A 21,577-nucleotide genomic window follows, 5' to 3' on the forward strand; every position below is an offset into this window, starting at 1 on the left:
ACGTCTGGCGAAAGCGCACGCGGAAGAAGAAATGGCTAGAAATGTAAGAAGGGGTGACAAAAATTTCTTCAGGTATATTAGTGAAAGGAGAATGACTAAAAAGGGAATTGTGAGACTAAAAGATACTGCGAACCGCTATGTGGATAATGATGAAGAAAAAGCAAATTTGCTAAATAGATACTTTTATTCTGTTTTCACAGAAGAAAATCCTGGAGAAGGACCGCGATGGACTGGAAAAAGTACAAACGAGAATGAAGTGGATAGAGCACCATTCACGGAAGAGAGTGTGTATAAACAACTTGAAAAGCTAAAGGTGGACAAAGCCATGGGACCGGACAAGATCCACCCCAGAATATTGAGGGAGCTCAGAGAGGTTCTGGCGGGTCCTCTTAAAGATTTGTTTAATATATCCTTGCAGACGGGAGAGGTTCCAAGGGATTGGAGAATGGTGGATGTGGTCCCTCTTCACAAAAGTGGTTATAGGGAAGAAGCTGGAAACTACAGGCCAGTAAGCCTCACTTCGGTTATTGGAAAAGTAATGGAAGCGATGCTGAAGGAAAGGATAGTGAATTTTCTGGAAGCCAATACGTTGCAAGATCCGAGACAACATGGTTTTACCAAAGGGAAATCGTGCCAAACGAATCTCATTGAATTCTTTGATTGGGTGACAGGAGAATTGAATCAGGGACGAGCTATGGACGTAATCTACTTAGATTTCAGCAAAGCTTTTGACACGGTTCCCCACAGGAGGCTCTTAAACTGGATGGGCTGAAGATAGGACCCAAAGTGGTGAACTGGATTAGGAACTGGTTGACGGACAGACGCCAGAGGGTGGTGGTGAATGGAATTCACTCGGAGGAGGGAAAGGTGAGTAGTGGAGTGCCTTAGGGATCGGTGCTGGGGCCGATTCTGTTCAATATATTTGTGAGTGACATTGCCGAAGAGTTAGAAGGTAAAGTTTGCCTATTTGCGGATGATACTAAGATCTGTAACAGAGTGGACACCCGGGAAGGAGTGGAAAACATGAAAAAGGATCTGAGGAAGCTAGAAGAATGGTCTAAGGTTGTCGCGTCCCGCCGCGCTCCTACCTGCTCTCCCCGCCATGAGGGGCGGGAGTCAGCGGCCTCCGCGGGGCGGAGTGGCGTTCCGGGGGCTCCGGGGTGAAGGTGGGCGTTGTGGCGGGTTGGCTCGAGACCGGCGGTCGGCGACGGCCGGCCCCGCTATCGTCGGGTATGGAGGCAAGCTTCGTGCCGCTCAAGATGGCGGCGCTGGTCTGCGGGCACCAGGGTCTTCCGCGCTCCCGAGCCGGAGCTCCGCCCACCAGGCACCGGATTGGAGGGCCGAGGCAATGGCTCCACCTGGGAGGTTGGGCAGCACTAATCCAGGGGGCGCTGCCAACTCCCGGGGCCGGATTGGTGGCCTGCTTCCACGAGGGCGGGGCGGCTATTAAGGCTCAATATTTAAAGGAGGAAGCTAAGCTGACACTTCGCTTCCGGCTCTGTTTCCGTGGCCGCTATCCATAGACTGTGCTGAGAATCTACAGGAGTGCTAGCCGCCTTGCTAGCCGCTATCCAGAGACTGTGCTGAGGTTCTCTAGGATTGCTAGCCGCCTTGCTAGCCGCTATCCAGAGACTGTGCTGAGTTTCTCCAGAATTGCTAGCCGCCTTGCTAGCCGCTATCCAAAGACTGTGCTGAGAATCTCCAGGATTGCTAGCCGCCTTGCTAGCCGCTATCCAAAGACTGTGCTGAGATTCTCCAGGATTGCTAGCCGCCTTGCTAGCCGCTATCCAAGACTGTGCTGAGATTCTCCAGGATTGCTAGCCGCCTTGCTAGCCGCTATCCTAAGACTGGGCTGAGAATCTCCAGGATTGCTAGCCGCCCTTGCTAGCCGCTATCCGAGACTGTGCTGATAGTATCTACAGGATTGCTACCTGCCCTTGCTAGCCGCTATCCTAAGACTGAGCTTGTTGATTGCTAGCCAGGTAAGTCCGACAACCCCGTGGTTCCAGCAGTCCTGCTGGCCGCCTGCAGCTGGGGGCTCAACCCTTGGTGAACGGCAGCCGCCGCTGGTGAAGAGTCGGGGTTGCACGGCTGTCCTCTGAGGTACTTCGGGCCAACAAAAAGACAAGACAAAGGTTTGGCAATTAAAATTCAATGCGAAGAAATGCAAAGTGATGCACTTAGGGAATAGAAATCCATGGGAGACGTATATGTTAGGCGGGGAGAGGGATCTTGGGGTGATAGTATCTGAGGATTTGAAGGCGACGAAACAGTGTAACAAGGCGGTGGCAGTAGCGAGAAGGTTGTTAGGCTGTATAGAGAGAGGTGTGACCAGCAGAAGAAAGGGGGTGTTGATGCCCCTGTATAAGTCGTTGGTGAGGCCCCACCTAGAGTATTGTGTTCAGTTTTGGAGGCCGTATCTTGCAAAGGATATAAAAAGAATTGAAGCGTTGCAAAGAAAAGCTACGAGAATGGTATGGGATTTGCGTTACAAGACGTATGAGGAGAGACTTGCTGAACTAAACATATATACTCTGGAGGAAAGGAGAAACGGGTGATATGATACAGACGTTCAAATATTTGAAAGGTATTAATCCGCAAATGAACCTTTTCCGGAGACGCGAAGGCGGTAGAACGAGAGGACATGACAGAAGATTGAAGGGGGGCAGACTCAAGAAAAATGTCAGGAAGTATTTTTTCACAAAGAGAGTGGTGGATGCTTGGAATGCCCTCCCGCAGGAGTTGGTGGAAATGAAAACGGTAGCAGAATTCAAACATGCGTGGGATAAACATAAAGGAGTCCTGTGCAGAAGGAATGGATCCTCAGGAGCTTAGTTGAGATTGGGTGGCAGAGCCGGTGGTTGGGAGGCAGGACTGGTGGCTGGGAGGCGGGGATAGTGGTGGGCAGACTTATACGGTCTGTGCCAGAACCGGTGGTGGGAGGCAAGGCTGGTGGTTGGGAGGCGGGGATAGTGCTGGGCAGACTTATACGGAAGAAGACAGGTACAAATCAAAGTAGGGTATACACAAAAAGTAGCACATATGAGTTTATCTTGTTGGGCAGATTGGATGGACCATGCAGGTGTTTTTCTGCCGGTATCTACTATGTTACTATGTTGAAAACCTATCTCTTCACCAAAGCCTATCACGAAAATCCATAACTAACTACAATATAACAACACTCCTCCCTTACTTTGATCGTCTTCTTTCTAAAATTGCTTGAGTAGATTGACTGTTAGCATTGTACCACCAAATGTATCTCTGTAGCCTGAAATGGTGATGCCGGGTTTTTTTGTAAGCCACATTGAGCCTGCAAACAGGTGGGAAAATGTGGGATACAAGTGCAATAAATAAATAAATAAATAAATAAATAACATCAGGCTTCCTAAGGCAGATTACAACAACAGTTAAAATGAACCATCAGGAAACAATATCCTTAAATGTGGCCATGTATTCTATAGAACAGTGTAGAAAAATTGTATTGTGTTTCTATCAGCTACAATAATTTTAGTGGTATTCAACTTATTTCATGATATTTGTATGCAGATGTGGGAAGCTTTCAAATAATAAAAAAAAGGTGTAAAATGTAAAAAATCATTTCTTTTCCAACTTGGAGTGCGCATAGGCTGTCTTGTTTCCAACAGCTGCTATTGTTTTGAGTGAACCAATGTGGCAGCAAGCTCCGCCCACTGGCTACAGGCTCGAGCCATCTCGTGTCATGGGTCCTGCTTTTTCTCTGACGCAATGTCCTGTTTCCGGCGAGGCGGGACTGGCAGGCTTGTAAGGGAGCGAAGTTGTGTCAGGAAACGGGGTATCGGCGAGGGCGAGCTGCGGTGTTGTTGGTGGGAAGAAGAACCCTCAGGTAAGGAGTTTAGCAGTGATGGAGGACGCTAGGAAGAGGTGGCGGGGGGAGCGACTCCCGAGGAGGGCTGCTGGCTGTGTGAAAGTGTGAGGGCAGCTGAGTGCGTGTGTCTTGCTGCTTTGGGCTTCATTGCAAGCAAATTAACGACTATTCCTTTAATTAGGAGCCAGGTGCGCAGGAGGCGAAAGAGAAGCTCTCGCGCCATGACCTTTGCGGGCGGTGGGGGAGACCTGCTCGTTTAGAGGCCGGGAGAGGCCCCAGTGCAGCCCACACCATGGTCTCAAAAGGTAAGAAAGCTTTTGGTGTTCGTTATTGGCCATTCTTTTGTATGTGGAATTAAAAAAAGGCTGAAAAGATGAGTTTATTTGATCGAGTGCTTGTGTTGTGCAGGGTATTTGTCAAAAGGGAGATTACCGTGTTCTCTAGCTTTTGAATGGGCATAGGGAGGGCGGTGAGAAAGCATAACCGTGTTATTTACTAGGATTTATCTTTTTTTCTTTCTTCAAATGCATTTGGCCATATTGGTGAATAACAAGAATAAGCCACAGATATAAGGAAGAGACAATTTATAGTACACATTATTTTAATATTTTATTTCCAAGACCAACAAAATATACATTAGAATATCATATCATATATATAATAGCATAGGGTAATAGGAGGGGGGACATGTAACATAGTAGATGACGGCAGAAAAAGACCTGCATGGTCCATCCAGTCTGCCCAACAAGATAAACTCATATGTGCTACTTTTTGTGTATACCTTACCTTGAGTTGTATCTGTCATTTTCAGGGCACAGACTGTAGAAGTCTCTCCCAGCACTATCGCCTCCCAACCAGCCCCCTTCCCACCACTGGCTCTGCTACTGTTACATTCATGCAGAGATTTTGTTTTCTCCTGGTAAAGGCCCACTAAAACAGACATCATGTTATAAGAGTCAGGTGCTCAACATTCAGGGTTTTTATCTATTTATTTATGGCATTTTTATCCTACATTAATGTACACCAGCTCAAAGCTGCGGGCTCTGAAAGTAGATAGAGTAGCAGGTGATACATAGAAAATAAGGATGACTAAAGTTAAATTGAGCATAAAGTCAGAAAAGGTGAATGAAAATGATTATCCACTCCTTTGCTGACTGAAATAAAGTCCTGCTCCTTGTATTTTTTGACTATCTAGTTAGCTGTTTCTTCCATTAAAGACGGGAGACAGAGTTAGGCTTTTGTAGTTTTGAGTTAAGCAAATGTGCTGCTGAATTGTATGGACTGTTCTCTACCTTTATAGGTTTGATCTCATTCAGACAAGTACAGTCCACTGGAGCCAGTTTCTTCCAGTCATGCTAGCATGGTATTGTGGTACATTGTCAAAAATTGCTGAAAAATTCAGCAGTACTAAGAGTTGTAAACATTTATTGTATGGGTTTATGTGCAGTTCATCTACTAGGGATACAAAAATCCAAACAGTGTCTGAGTCCAGGTTGACATGAATCTAGCCAGTTTCTCTTCTACCAGTCATTGACATATGGACACACTGTTTAAGTTTTCCTAGACATTGGGTGCTAGTAACTTTCATCTTGTTCTAATCAAGGTTGTTCTTTGGCAGAGGACACGCCACTTGCTTTTTTACTCCTGTTGGTAGCTGTTCATTAGAAAGAGTGAAGTTAATTTTGTTACCTTGTATGAGGCCTACTGGTTGAAGGCACTTCAGGATTTTGTCAGAGCCTTTCAAAGAATTCCATATATCTATAAGAAGAAGGCAAGTTTGTGTGCTCTTGGTTGTGGCTGAATAGGAGGGATTCACTTTTCTCCACTGGAGGTCTGAAGTTGGCTTAGTCTTTTTGTTACTGTTGGCTTCTTTCTAGAGACAAGATGGAAAAAAGTGTAGGCCCAAGCTGTAAACACTTTTAAAATATTAAAATTAAAGTAACCTGAACAAGCCAGTCTTCAGACTTGTTCCTAGTAATTTCTAGTCCAGTAGGCTGAAGTTTGTTCATATTTATTTAATTATCTTTAGATATTGGAGATTGGCTGGTGTGGCCTCTGTCCTCAGGCAAACTTAAGAGCTTGATATGCTAACAAGTTTTCCCCATAGACACAAGGGGCTTCTTTTCCAAAGTGACACTACCGGTTAGAGTGCACTGAATGCAAAGAAGCCCATGGGAATTGAATGGGCATCCTCGCATTCAGTGCACTGCTAATTGGTAGTGCCGCTTTGTAAAAGGAGCCCAAAATGAGGGGTGGCGGAAACCCAGGTCCCAAGAGTTAATATACCTGCATGCTATAGAAATATGTGCTGTGTAATAGTATAAGTGTTCTGGCATGTATATTTGAAATGCTTTACATAACAAGGTTGAATGGGCCTAAGTGTGATTTAAAAAAAACCCCAAAGCAAACCAAACATCTTACTGGGACAGACTGAAAGTCCATTAAGTGTAGGAGTCGGTTTCTCTCAGAGCACTTCTGCTCCCATGTCGGCGCCTGAAGCTGTGAAGCGCTGCTCCCTGGAGGGCAGCGTCGGGGGGGGGGGGGGGGGGGGGGAGGAGGTAGGGATTGTGAGACCTGTGTACGCCAAGCTGCGCTGGATTTGTCACAGTTGGCGACGAGGGGGCAGCCCGAGTTTGGGTGATCATCTGGAGGTGCCGGGTCCCATTTTGGCAGGAACCTTGGGCCTTTTTTTTTTTTTTGTGCGCACGCCTGCGGGCACGATTTTGTTTTCTCAGCATTCGGCTTCACACATGACAGGGTGAGAAGTTTCATGTCCTGGAGAAGTCCGGTTTTGGGGGTGGCTGCCTGTGGTTGCGGGGGAGGATGTGTTCCTCTTTTTCACGGAATTTGTGCTTTTAACGCACAGGCTTTTTGCAATCGCTTAGGGACTCCCTAGCACTCCCTAATTTTTCTCCTGTGCCTGAAGCGCTACCCAGTCAGCAGCCGCCTTTGCTTAACAGACTGTGGTTAAAACAAATCGGAGAAAATATTTCTTTACTTAATGTGTAATTAAACTCTGGAATTCGTTGCCAGAGAAAGTGGTAAAGGCATTTAGCTTAGCGGAGTTTAAAAAAGGTTTGGACAGCTTCCTAAAGAAAAAGTCCATAGACCATTATTAAATGGACTTGAGGAAAATCCATTATTTCTGGGATAAGCAGTATAGAATGTTTTTAACTTTTTTGATATCTTGCCAGGTATTTGTGACCTGGATTGGCCACTGTTGGAGACAGGATGCTGGGCTTGATGGACCTTTGGTCTTTCCCAGTATGGCAATACTTATGTATGATGTATGAGATGAAGTTTAAAAGAGAGAGTTTCTTTTAGGGTGAGAGGTTGGTGATCCCTGTGACGTTTTTGATGGCAGAAAATAGGATGCGGAGCAGTTGATTAAGGGAAAGTTGCTTTTTGGATCTAAGTGGTTAGGGGTTAGGTTGTTTAGGATGTTGTGGGGTAGAATTGGGTATTTTAGATGTTGATTATGATTAGTGGGAGGGGGATTTGGCATTTGTGCCGGCATGGTGGTTATGTGTGAGTAGGAACATCTTGAATAGGTATGTCTTGAGGTGTTTCCTAAAGATGGTGTGGGGGAGGGGTTAGGGACCTTAGTGATTTTGGCAGTGCGTTCCACATCTGGGTGCCTAGATAGGGGAAGTTCACAAAGTGTACAGACTTGTAAATGAGTCAGTGTCAGTTCCTCGCCTCTTTCAGTGAGTTCTTGAGGGGTAGGGTGATCATGTCTTATGACGTATGCAGGCGCTTTGATTATAAGCCAGATCATGGTGCAAAGCTTGAAGGATATGCAGGCTTTGGGAGCCAATGTAATGCTTACAATAGAGGGGTAGCTCTTTCGTGTTTTGGTTTTCTAAAAATGAGTGTGGCTGCTGTATTTTGAACTGTTTAGAGTCGCTTTGTGATTTGCTCTTTACATCCTGAGTAGAGTGCATTGCAGTAGTCTAGATGTGCGAGAACAGTAGATTGCACCATGAGTCAAAATACTTTAGTGGGGAAATTTTCTGATTCTTCAGTTTCCATATTATGTGATATGAGTTTGTAGCAACCTTTGTGACCTGGGGTTCAAGTGACAAGTTTTTGATCATTTATCTGAGAGGGTATCCCGTCAATGTGTTTATGTTGGGTGTGGTGGTTTGTTTATGAATGGTTTGAGGTCTTGATTGTCTAGTGTCTTGGCTAGATGGATCATCATGATGTTGAATATTGGGGAGATTGAGGATCCTTGTGGGACACTGTATTGTGCTTACCATGTGGAGAATAGTTTGTTTTGTTTTTTTCAAATTTCTCGAACCATTTGCGTACTGCTCCGCTTATGCCAATCTTGTCTAGTATTCATATTAGGGTGTAGTGGTCGACCATGTCAAAGACCAAGGACATGTCAAATTATAATAGTGGTATATTTCTGCCTTGACTGAGTTCTCTTCTGAAATTGGCAATGATTGCTGTTAGTGTGGTTTCTGAGCTGTGGTGAGATCTGAATCCTGATTGAGAGTCGTGGGGTATTGAAAAGTTGTGCAGGTATTCTGTGAATTGCTTATTGACAATGCTTTCTAATAGTTTGGCAATGAGGGGTTTGGAGGCCACTTTTGCTTGATTTAGGATTTTTGGGGATACGATGATGTTACCTTTCTCCTCAGGAAAGATGCCTGCTGTTAGTAGGTTAGCTAGGTAGGCTGTGATGCTTTCTAGGAATTGTGCGGGAGGTTCTTTTAGAAGTTAACTGGGGCAGGTGTCCAGTGATTAGTAGGATTTGGTTGCTTTGAGAAGGAGTTGCCAAATTTAGTGTCAGATCTTGGTCATCCTTCTCAACCCCAAATATGTCTTTGATGAATGGCTCTTCACTTCTGGTGAGTTTGTGTAAGTACAGTTCCAAGTCTGGGTCACCTTTCTGGAAAGAAGTTCTCTAGGTGCCCAGCGCTCCCGCCAGGGGCTGTGGAGGACTTGCAGCCCTTCTGCATTTCTTCACAGCTGTATCCGGGGTGACTCCCAGGTCCACCCCAAACTTCCCAGGGCCCAAGCTCCAAGTACCCTGAGTTTCCAGGTGCTTTTTGGCTAGGATCAGGTGACCCTCAGGGGGAGGAATGCTGGCTTCGGCCTAACTCCTGGTAAGCCTTTTCCTCAGCTTAGAGGTGCCCAGCTCTACCACCCGGCTGCCTTTCAGGTGCTGTAGAGGACTTGCAGCTCATCTTCATATCCTTTCAGCCTTCTCCGGGGTGACTCCCAGGTCCGCTCCGATCCACTCAGGGCATCCACTCTAGGTGCCGCGGGCCTAATGGCGCGCAGGACATTTTTCTCTTTACATCTCTTTTTCTCCCAGTTACTCTATCTGTTGCCTACATATGCACCCATAAACACCTCAATCACTACTCATAGCCCCTATACACATTCTTTTCCTTCCCCTGTCCCTTCCTAATCTTTTCCTCTTCCCCCTACCGCTGTCTACCGCAGGAACTCACTGCCCATCCATGTCCTCTCCCATCCTGCTCACTACTACAGTACCCTGCCCACCCCCGTCCCTCACTACGTCATCATCTCTCCTACCCCCCTCCTCCTTCCTAGCTCTCAACCTTCATCACTTCCTTCCTGCCATTAACCCATCCCCATTCCTCCTAAGCACATCCCGTCTTCGTCGCCCTACCTCCCCCACCCTCCTCCGCAATTTCTTGCTCCTTCTCCTGCTATCCGCGGGAGACATCAATCCCAATCCAGGTCCCCCACGCCTGTCCTCGTCCTATCCATGCAAACGATTCCGGGATGTCTCCAATCTCATCTCTATTCCCCTCCTCCTCCCCTCTTCCCGCCCCTTGTGTGCCCTGTGGAATGCCCGCTCGGTCTGCAACAAACTTTCCTTCACCCACGATCTCCATCTCCCGTTCCCTCCAACTGCTCGCCCTAAATGAAACCTGGCTCACCCCCGACGACTCTGCCTCAGTTGCGGCCCTATGCTGTGGAGGTTATCTTTTCTCCCACACTCCCCGCCCAGTTGGCCGCGGAGGAGGAGTGGGTTTCTACTTTCGCCCTCCTGTAGTTTTCAACCCCTTCTCCTACCGCAGTCTCACTGCTTCTCATCCTTTGAAGTTCACTCCATCCTTCTATTCTACCCGCTGCCACGCAGTTGCAGTCATTTACCGCCCCCCCCCCCCCCCCCCGATAAGTCCCTCCCTTCCTTCCTTACCGACTTCGATGCCTGGCTCTCCATCCCTCATGCTTGGAGACTTTAACATAACACTCTGATGACCCATCTGACTCCTACGCTTCTCAGTTCCTCACTCTGACATCCTCCTTCAACCTCCCAGCTGAGCTCTACCACCCCTACTCACCAAACTGGCCATTGTCTTGACCTCGTCCTCTCCTCTACCTGCTCACCCTCCAATTTCTGCGCCTCTGCTCTTCCTCTCTCAGATCACCTGATCGTCCTGCCCAACAATAACCACTACTTTCAGGAATCTCCAGGCTGTCGACCCTCCCACCTTATCCTCTTGTATCTCTAATCTCCTCCCTTCCATCATGTCCTCAGAGTCTGTCGACAAGGCTGTCTCTGCTTACAATGCCACTCTCTCCACTTCTCTGGACACACTTGCACCATCCATCTCCCGTCCCACAAGGCGTACTAATCCCCAGCCCTGGCTGACCCCTTGCATCCGATACCTTCGCTCCTGCGCCCGATCTGCCGAACGCCTCTGGAGGAAATCTCGCACCCTTACCAACTTCATTCATTACAAATTCATGCTATCCTCCTTCCAGTCCTCCCTATTCCTTGCCAAACAGGATTATTACACCCAATTGACTGACTCCCTTAGCTCCAACCCTCGTTGTCTCTTCGCCACCCTTAACTCCCTCCTCAAAGTGCCCTCTGCTCCCACCCCCCCCCCCTCACACTCTCCTCAATCACTAGCTGACTTCTTCCGTGACAAGGTGCAGAAGATCAACCTCAAATTTATTTATTTATTTATTGCATTTGTATCCCACATTTTCCCACCTTTTTGCGGGTTCAGTGTGGCTTACAATAAGAGTTAAATGTTAGAAATACATTTTGTTATAGATTGGTTATGGATTACATTGTGCAGAGTTATGCGAAACAGTTGAGGTATCGTTAGGGACTGTAACAATGGAACATAAACATTGAAACTTTGGAAGGAAGCACTGGGAGCTAGGAGGGCGATAAAAAGGCATGAGGACATATGGTATATATCTTTCTGTGAGTAAAGGTATGAGAGATGTGATATTACGGGAATGAGAATTCAGGGGTGAATGTATGATGCACTAGTGAACATTAAGTGTGGCCTTTATGTGTTTTGTTTCTTTCCGTAAATTTTTTCGAAAAGATGGGTCTTCAGTAACCTGCGGAAGGAATCTTGCTCGTTGATTGTTCTTAAGTTGCGCGGCAGTGTATTACAAAACTGCATGCTCATGTGAGAAAAGGTTGACGCATGTAACGCTTTGTATTTCACGCCCTTGCAATTGGGGAAGTGGAGGTTAAGGAAGGTTCGGGATGATCTTTTGGCGTTTCTAGTTGGTAAGTCTATCAACTCGTACATGTAGGCTGGGGCTTCGCCGTGAATGATTTTGTGGACTAATGTGCATATTTTACTACCAAGCATATTTCACTACCAAGCCACCTCCTCCTCTTCACCCTTTAACCCACTCCCTCAACCAACCAACCCAGGCCTCCTTCGCCTCTTTTCCTGATATCACCGAAGAAGAAACCGCCCATCTTCTCTCCTCCTCGAAATGCACCACCTGTTCCTCTGACCCCATCCCTACCAACTTACTAAACACTACACTATATCTCTCCTACTGTCACCCCCCCCCCCATCTGTCATATCCTCAACCTCTCTCTCTCCACTGCAACTGTCCCTGACACCTTCAAGCATGCTGTAGTCACACCACTTCTCAAACCATCACTAGACCCTACCTGTCCTTCCAACTATCGCCCCATCTCCCTCCTACCCTTCCTCTCCAAGATACTTGATCGCGCCGTTCACAGCCGCTGCCTTGATTTTTCTCTCCTCTCATGCCATCCTCGATCTGCTTCAATCCAGTTTTCGCCCTCTACACTCGATAGAAACGACACTCACTAAAGTCTGTAATGACCTGTTCCTTGCCAAATCCAAAGGTCACTGCTCCATCCTCATCCTCCTCGATCTATCTGCCGCTTTTGACACTGTCAATCATAATTTACTTCTTGCTGCACTATCCTCATTTGGGTTCCAGGGCTCTGTCCTCTCCTGGTTCTCCTCTTATCTCTCCCACCGTACCTTCAGAGTACATTCTCATGGATCTTCCTCCACCCCCATTCTACTCTCTGTTGGAGTTCCCCAGGGATCTGTCCTTGGACCCCTCTTTTTTCAATCTACACCTCTTCCCTGGGCTCGCTGATCTTATCTCATGGTTTCCAGTACCATCTTTATGCTGACCACTCCCAGCTTTACCTCTCCACACCAGACATCACTGCGGAAACCCAGGCCAAAGTATCAGCCTGCTTATCCGACATTGCTGCCTGGATGTCCAACCGCCACCTGAAACTAAACATGGCCAAGACCGAGCTCATTGTCTTTCCACCCAAACCCACTTCTCCTCTCCCTCCACTCTATTTCAGTCGACAACACCCTCATCCTCCCCATCTCATCTGCCCGCAATCTCGGAGTCATCTTCGACTCCTCCCTCTCCTTCTCTGCCCATATCCAGCAGACAGCCAAGACCTGTCGCTTCTTTCTCTATAACATCAGCAAAATTCGCCCCTTCCTCTCCGAGCACACCACCCGAACTCTCATCCACTCTCTCATCACCTCTCGCCTTGCCTACTGCAACCTACTCCTCACTGGCCTCCCACTTAACCATCTATCCCCCCTTCAATCCGTTCAGAACTCTGCTGCCCGTCTTATCTTCCGCCTAGACCGATATGCTCATGTCACCCCTCTCCTCAAGTCACTTCACTGGCTTCCGATCAGGTACCGCATACAGTTCAAGCTTCTCCTACTAACCTACAAATGCACTCGATCTGCAGCCCCTCATTACCTCTCTACCCTCATCTCCCCTTACGCTCCTACCCGTAACCTCCGCTCACAGGACAAATCCCTCCTCTCAGTACCCTTCTCCACCACCGCCAACTCCAGGCTCTGCCCTTTCTGCCTCACCTCACCCTATGCTTGGAATAAACTCCCTGAGCCCATACGCCAAGCCCCCTCCCTGCCCATCTTCAAATCCTTGCTCAAAGCCCACCTCTTCAATGTCGCTTTCGGCACCTAACCATTGTACCTCTATCCAGGAAATCTAGACTGCCTCAGTCTTGATTGACTGCACTTTTTGTCTTTTAGATTGTAAGCTCCTTTGAGCAGGGACTGTCCTTTATTAGATTGTACAGCGCTGCGTAACCCTGATAGTGCTTTAGGAATGTTAAATAGTAGTAGTAGTTTTATCCTCAGAATAGTTAGCGAGTATTGTAACAGACATTACAGTGTGCCTATTTTTCTGTTTTGTGATAAACTTTAGAGCAAGTGTAATGGGAGTATCTATGTTGGCAGCAAATATTGTCTGTATATAAAGGATGTTTAAAAACTATCTTATGAAAGTTCTTGGAAAACATTTTTCCACTTTCATATTGAAGTACCTATGCAATGAGGATTTGCTACTCTTTTTGATTGGTGCATTTTATTTTCCTGTATCAGTTGACTAACTGGGGATTGGTAATGCTGTATTTGTTTTTTTCTTGATGCAAATGATGATGAAAATTTGACCCAATAATAATTAATTGAATCTGGATGATCCCCCTCCACCAAGATGAAGACATTGTAAAATCTAGGGACAAGGAAAAAGGAAGAGACAAATCTGTTAGAATCAGAAATCAAAAGTAGGTTTGGGCACTGAAAGGATATTATAAATTAGTAAAAAAAAGGCCCGTTTCTGTTTTAAAGGAAACGGGCACTAGCAAGGTTTTCCTCGGAGTGTGTATGTTTGAGATAGTGTGAGTGAGTATGTGCCAGGGTTCCCCCCTCCCTCCCTCTGTTCCTTCCTTTTTTTCCCAGTTGCAGGGTCTGTCTGTGTCCCCCCTCCTTTTGTCCTCCACGTTTTAAGGCACTGTCTATCTAGTTGAAACAGCTTTAGACTTGTTTCAGATGGAACAACATTTTAAAAACGACAATGTGAAGCAGGAGCTCTTAGGTTAGCTTGTTTTTGAGCGTATAGGAATGACGGCTGCATAGGGGAGTGGAAACAGAGATTAACCGATAGGCTTCCTTGCTTACCGTGTACTTTGCTCAGTTCCACTTCTGTGTATTAAAGGTCCTGCAGCATCTAATAGGTTTGCTTGCTTTGTGTGAATGGGGATGACGGCAGCGCTGCAGTTGGACCCGCAGCTACTGGCCTCCCCCCTCTTCAGTGTTGAGTGATTCCTAGGCAAGGGGAGGAGTGGGGAAACACGCTCTGCGTGTTTCCCTACTCCTCCCCCTGCCTGGGTCGCTGTTTGCTCCTGGCTGGGTCGCCGTTTGTTGGTGTCTGTCGGGCTACTCCTCCCCCTTCCTGGGTCGCTGTTTGTTGCTGGCAGGGTTGCGGTTTGTAGCTGTGCGTCGGGCTACTCCTCCCCCTGCCTTGGTCGCTGTGTTTTTTTGTGGGCGGTTATTGTTCGCGGTGGTTCGGGAGGTTGGTAGTCAGTGTTGAGCGATTCGTAGGCAGGGGGAGGAGTAGGGAAACACCTACCTGGGTCGCGTTTTGTTGCTGGGCGTCGGGCGTGTTTCCCTACTCCTCCCCCTGCCTGGGTCTCTGTTGCTGTGCGTTGGACTGGTGACACAAGGTTTATCTACTCCATGAAGCAGACCACCTCCGAGGGATCCACGGTTCCAGGCAGCCTCAGAACGTTGGAGGTGAGAATTATTATATAGGATATTACCTTCTAAATAAAGTAATTGGATATCTGTTCAACTGTATTTACCTGGTGACCATCTTCTCTCTAGTTCAATCTTTGTGTCTGTAGTTTTGCATTGCTGTGAGAAAATCAGAAATATTCCAAAATAATCTTGAACTGCTAGTTAACCTATGGACCATACATGTTCTTTTGTTCTGGGCCATCTGGTACTTCTGATCAAGATTTTTGTAGTCTTTAGGAAATGTTAGCCTTTTGATACTGCTCTGATGTTCAGTATTGTTTTGTTCTATTTAGGGCAGTCTAAACATCCTCATTTAGTAATAGAAATGACATTAGTGATTCTGCAGTGAATATATTTTCACCTGTTGATTTTAGAATACATTTTCATCATCTGTTAGCGGAAGAAGTACTGTCAATCCTTTGATAAAGGACATTATTTAAAGTGCCAGGAAAGTTTTTTGCATTTTTTTTTTTCTGGCTTGAATGATTAAAAATACAGGTGATGTAATTCAATGTTTTAATTAGGTTTGTCCTCTTTGTGTTGCATTTTCAAGAGCAGTAGTGTCAAACTATCCCAGATGCACACTGGTTTCTTTTACAGACCACTGAAATGCAATATTTTTATTCTCAAGAGGCATGGAATTCTATAGAGAGCACCAGGCCAAAGTCGCATCATAAGGTTGTGTACAATATATTTGCAGTGCTTCTGTTAAGTTATAACATAGTGGTCTAGTGTTCTCCAGGACAGTAAATATAGTCTTGACTGCTGTCAGGGTCTGTTCAAGTTTTGTTTCTTTATTCTGGTAATAGTTTGACTGGAATAAGAAAAATGTTACATTTGATAATGACTTCACAGCTTGTTTTCACTGCTGGTGCAACAGGTGCAGAAAAACTTAGCTTTAAGTAATTGGTTATAGATACAAAATACATGGACACACTCTCTTTATATTTCAGCTTGGAAAGAAAGATGCCTAAAAAACTTAATTCGGAACTGTTAAGATAGATTTGACCTTTTTGTTGAATTAACAGGTCGTAAGCGTACTAGACGAGAGTAACATTATTGATGTTAATAGAAGGTTTTCATTGTAGTAGTAGAATGTTAAAGCCTTGCTCTATTTCGATGTAAGTGGTTTGGATCCTGACTCATCTGTGTCTTTGGTGCAGACTATCAATTGGAGAAATTGTATCATTTGCAGAGTATTAAATATTGCATCTTTCTATTTTAGGTATTGTAGATTAAGATTCAGCAAATATTATTTTTTTTAATAAATGTGTATTGAGGGGAATGTGAATGACATTTCTCTAAGTGGGGGCAGGGGGGATGTCACTTACTGATAGCCTGCACTGAAGTTGTTTACATGCTAGTGGCTCCTGCTGTTGCCTAGTACATGCTGTTGAGCTTCCCTCTCTAGAATTTTAGATAATTATAAAGGCTTTATTTATGGTTAGAAATTCTATATTTCATAAACTGCAAAAAAAAAAAATGTAAGGGGAAGAAGGGTAATAGCTAATAGGGGTGCTATCAGTTCTCAGAGTATGTGAGGTGTGATGATCCACATTTTACTTGTTAAAATTTAGTAACGAGTGTGTGGTTTAGTGAATAAAATATTAAGGGGTCCTTTTATTAAGGTGCGCAAATTAGTGTCTTCTAAATAAGATGCCCCTTGTCTTATCATTTAGCATATCACTAAAAAAGGATATTTGTTTCAATGTTTTTTTTTATTGATGACAAAGTAAACACAATCAACATTTTAGATATACACAGAGAATCAAACATAGTAAAGATAGAATGATATAATGTGCCATCAAACTTTTAACAATTTTAGCCCCCCCCCCCCCCCAAATTCCTACCGAATACCCGACCTTCTATTTTATGTTTCAACAATTTTTAGTGATGACTTAGTGAGGTATGTAGTGCCATTAATCTGCACTTTCCAAAAATCAAAGCATACAACAAAGATGAAACCAGTGGTGACACTCTGTCATCAAATTTAAAAGACAACCCTCAACCCATCATAAACCCTACTTCACCACCCCCCTAAGTTATACAACATCTTATCCAGTGGTGGATGGTAGGAAGCTAAAGCCATTTGCAAAACAGCAAAGTATAGAATACTGGTAATATAAAATACTGAATTGGAAACATCCTTAGGAAGAGTAGTACTGTACAGAAAGGGGAGCATCCCATGGAAACCAATCCTACTTACCTCCCCAACCCAGTAAGATTACTTCCGCATCTCACCCTATAACAAAACCCCAACCCCACCATAATAAAGTCCAAGAGACTGAGTTTCTTATAATCTCCCAAAGTCTTCCACTCTCAGGGGTTTCTAAGTATCCCTGCCCTTGATCCATGTCTCCTCTCCCAGGACACCCTAACCCAACCCACTAAGCCCCCCCTCCTCTGACCACTCATGAATGTAATTTAACAAAGAACTACATCCTGAGGATGATGAAGGTAAGAATCCCAAAAGAGCAAAATATCTTTGTGCGCTTATGGGAGGAAGAGGCATCTCGAGCTTCCCAAGGAGCCAAATTTTATTTTATTTTTTATTTATTTTTGTTACATTTGTACCCCGCACTTTCCCACTCATGGCAGGCTCAATGCGGCTTACATGGAGCAATGGAGGGTTAAGTGACTTGCCCAGAGTCACAAGGAGCTGCCTATGCCGGGAATCGAACTCACTTCCTCAGTTCCCCAGGACCAAAGTCCACCACCCTAACCACTAGGCCGCCACTCCACATACACCTGGTTCCTCCACCTCCAAAAAGAAGGGGCATCCACAGAAACCCAAACTTGTAACACACTGACTCCTGAGGTTCACTGTTAACTGAATTAAGATTTTCATTTAAACTTGATGTCTTATCGGTTTTAACCTGGCTGTTTAATGACTATGCAATTATAAAAAACTTCATGAGTTGAGTAAACATATAATTAAAACAGGCTTGCCAACTTCTTTATTAGGGAGTCCTATTCAGAAAGCATTAACAGATAATTTAAAATATGTTTTGCCTTATCTTCAGTCTTTTGTGTAGTTTTCAGAAGTAGTTAACTTTTTTTTTTAATAGCTATAGATCTCAAACCCTCCTAAACCTGTGGAAGCAGTCATGTTAATAAAAGTTAATACATTGCTTCACCCTTGCTAGATCTGTTTGGTCTATATTGACAGTGATACGCCAATCACATCTCATATGCTGCTTCGATCAACCAAATTCTTATCCCTTAGATGGGTACCCATACTGGGGTAGTGTAATTTAATTGCTTCTCCTAGGATAAGCAGGACATTGATTCTCACATATGGGTGATATCTTCTGATGGAGTCCTGGTATGGACGCTACTGAGTGGAGGTGTAGCCTAGTGGTTAATGCAGCTCCTTGCGGCTCCGGGCAAGCCACTTAACCCTCCATTGCCCCAGGTACAAATAAATACCTGTATATATTATGTAAACCACTTTGAATGTAGTTGCAAAAACCATAGAAAGGTGGTATATCAAGTCTGTAGCTTAAGAAACCTTTGACAGTGCCCACCTCGCATGTGTGAATGCCTTCCTGCTCTGTGTGAGTGTGTAGGACCAGCAGTCTTTGTTTTTCTTTGGGGTAGAGAGGTTGGAATTCTGTAAGCGCTCCTCAGCACATCTTTGTCTCTCAATTTTGAGTGCCTTCCTTGCGAGTGGGTACCATTTTGTTTTCTCATTCTTTTTTTTAATTTAAATTTTTTAGATTTTTTATTCAATAGTCATGGAAATACAAGAATAAGAAATCAGAACAAAACATGGCCAACATCAGTAAAAATGCAACGACCAAAAATCTGCAGTTAAGCAACTGAACTAAAGTCCATGACTAGATGTTTAAAGTTTTATCTCCTTAACCAACTCGCTCCCACATACTATCATACACTATCATCACTGATTGAGACTGTAGTATCCAAAAAATTGACTTTTTCTGGGGAGTAGTCAATTTCTGTTTGAAGGATGCAGTCAGGGTTTCAAGGTGTCTGTCTCTATCCTCTGGGTCCGAGCAGATACGGTGGTATCTTGTGGCTAATAGATCTAATGGATCTTTTTGTATGTGAAGGGTGGAAGCTGGAGTTGTGGAGGTAGCTGCATCTGTCTGTGGGTTTCTTGTATATAGGTTTGTATACAGCCATCACTGATTGAGACTGTAGTATCCAAAAAATTGACTTTTTCTGGGGAGTAGTCAATTTTGAATCTGATTGTAGGATGGTATGTATTGAAGGAATAGTAAAATTGTTTCTTCCCCCTCCGTCCAAATCATAAAAATGTCATCGATGTACCGGTAGTATTTTAGAGGTTTGGTCTGGTATGTATTCAGAAATGTCTAATCAAGAAATGTATTAAGTTATGTCCAATAAAAAAGGTATCATCTTATTTTCTTTTCCATGTTTTATTTTGTTTGATTTCTATTGATAACCTTTAAGAGTAGACTAACACGGCTACCACACCTCTCTGATAAATTATTCAAAGTCCCATCTTCTTCCAACTCAGAAGCTAGAATTCATAGGAGCTCTGCTGGAATCTCAGACGGCTCGTGCCTACCTTCCAGAAGCGAGGACTGACACTCTTCTGTCTCTTGTTTCCTGGGTACGGGCGTCTCAGCAGATCACAGCTCGGCAGATGTTGAGATTGCTCGGCCACATGGCCTCCACAGTGCATGTGACTCCCATGGCCCGCCTCCACATGAGATCAGCTCATGGGCCCTAGCATCTTAGTGGTACCAAGCTGCTGGAGACCTAGAGGACGTAGTCCTGCTGTCCACGAGTTTACTTCAGTCCCTCCATTGGTGGACAATTCGGTCCAATTTGACTCTGGGACGTCCTTTCCAAATTCCTCAGCCTCAAAAGGTGCTGATGACGGATGCGTCTCTCCTGGGATGGGGAGCTCATGTCGATGGGCTTCACACCCAAGGGAGTTGGTCCCTTCAGGAGAAAGGTTTACAGATCAACCTCCTGGAGTTATGAGCGGTCTGGAACGCTCTAAAGGCCTTCAGAGATCGGCTGTCCCATCAAATTATTCAAATTCAGACAGACAATCAGGTTGCCATGTATTACATCAACAAGCAGGGGGGCACCGGATCTCGCCCCCTGTGTCAGGAGGCCGTCAGAATGTGGCTTTGAGCTCGCTGTAACGGCATGTTTCTTCAAGCCACCTATCTGGCAGGCGTAAACAGTCTGGCCGACAGATTGAGCAGGATAATGCAACCTCACGAGTGTTCGCTCAATTCCAGGGTGGTATGCGAGATCTTCCAAGTGTGGGGCACTCCCTTGGTGGATCTCTTTGCCACTCAACTCAATCACAAGGTCCCTCAGTTCTGTTCCAGACTTCAGGCCCATGGCAGGCTAACGTCGGATGCCTTTCTCCTGGATTGGGGGGAAGGTCTCCTGTATGCTTATCCGCCCATACCTTTGGTGAGGAAGACTTTGCTAAAACTCAAGCAAGATCGAGGCACCATGATCCTGATTGCTCCCTTTTGGCTGCGTCAGATATAGTTCCCTCTTCTTCTGGAATTGTCCTCCGAAGAACTGTGGAGATTGGAGTGTTTTCCGACCCTCATTACTCAGAACGAGGGGGCACTTCTGCATCCCAACCTCCAGTCCCTGGCTTTCACGGCTTGGATGTTGAGAGCGTAGATTTTGCCTCCTTGGGTCTCTCTGAGGGTGTCTCCCTGTGTCTTGCTTGCTTCCAGGAAAGATTCCACTAAGAAGAGTTACTTCTTTCTATGACGGAGGTTTGCCATCTGGTGTGACAGCAAGGCCCTAGATCCTCGCTCTTGTCCTGCACAGACCCTGCTTGAATACCTTCTACACTTGTCCGAGTCTGGTCTTAAAACCAACTCTGTAAGGGTTCATCTTAGTGCGATTAGTGCATACCATTACCGTGTGGAAGGTAAGCCGATCTCGGGACAGCCTCTAGTTGTTCGCTTCATGAGAAGTTTGCTTTTGTCAAAGCCCCCCATCAAACATCCTAGAATGTCATGGGATCTCAACGTTGTCCTCACCCAGCTGATGAAGCCTCCTTTCGAGCCACTGAATTCCTGCCATCTGAAGTACTTGACTTGGAAGGTCATTTTCTTGGTGGCAGTCACTTCAGTCAGATTTGCAAAGCTGTGATGTGGTCATCTGTCCACACATTCACATCTCACTACTGCCTTCAGCAGGATACCTGACGCGACAGTCGGTTCGGGCTGTCGGTGCTGCAGAATCTGTTTGGGGTTTAGAATCCAACTCCACCCCCCTAGGCCCATTTTTATTCTGTTCCAGGCTGCACTCTCAGTTAGTTGGTTCTATTTAGGTCAATCTGAGTTATGTCCTCGCCGTTGCGAAGCCCAATTGACCAATGTTTATTTTGAGTGAGCCTGGGGGCTAGGGATACCCCATTTGTGAGAACAAGCAGCCTGCTTGTCCTCGGAGAAAGCGAAAGCTACATACCTGTAGAAGATATTCTCTGAGGACAGTAGGCTGATTGTTCTCACCAACCTGCCCGCCTCCCCTTTGGAGTTGTCTTCCCTTGTCTTGCTATTTACTGGACTGGCGATCACGCTCGCGCTTCGGGTGGGAAGACGGTCATGCATGCGCACGCGAGGGCTAGCAAACGCTGTTGCTAGTGAAGATCTCTGACCGGAGGGGCTGCCATGGACGTCACCCATTTAGATACTCACCAGTAGTTTAACCTTCAGAAAAAGAAAAATATCTTTCAAGGTAAACACTGAGTGACTCGGTTCAAATAGTAGATTTATTCAGTAGAGCCGAGTATCTGAAGTCTTTCCCGCATTTACGTGAGAGATTGGAAGGAGAATTTTACTTGCTAGTAGTAGATTTATTTGGGAAATTCCGTCAGCAAGTA

At 45.5% G+C, this 21,577-nt stretch overlaps 1 protein-coding gene across 1 annotated transcript in view; it reads left to right on the plus strand.

Moving 5' to 3' along the window:
• Nucleotides 1-3,771: 3,771 nt before the first annotated feature.
• Nucleotides 3,772-21,577, plus strand: part of OTUD7B (OTU deubiquitinase 7B) — a 147,854-nt gene continuing 130,048 nt past the window's right edge. The window contains 2 exon segments of the mRNA XM_030186934.1: nucleotides 3,772-3,862; nucleotides 4,026-4,149. The gene's annotated coding sequence lies outside the window, so the exon portion shown is untranslated.

The sequence above is a fragment of the Microcaecilia unicolor genome, chromosome 14 (assembly GCF_901765095.1).
Source record: "Microcaecilia unicolor chromosome 14, aMicUni1.1, whole genome shotgun sequence".
Taxonomy (NCBI): domain Eukaryota; kingdom Metazoa; phylum Chordata; class Amphibia; order Gymnophiona; family Siphonopidae; genus Microcaecilia; species Microcaecilia unicolor.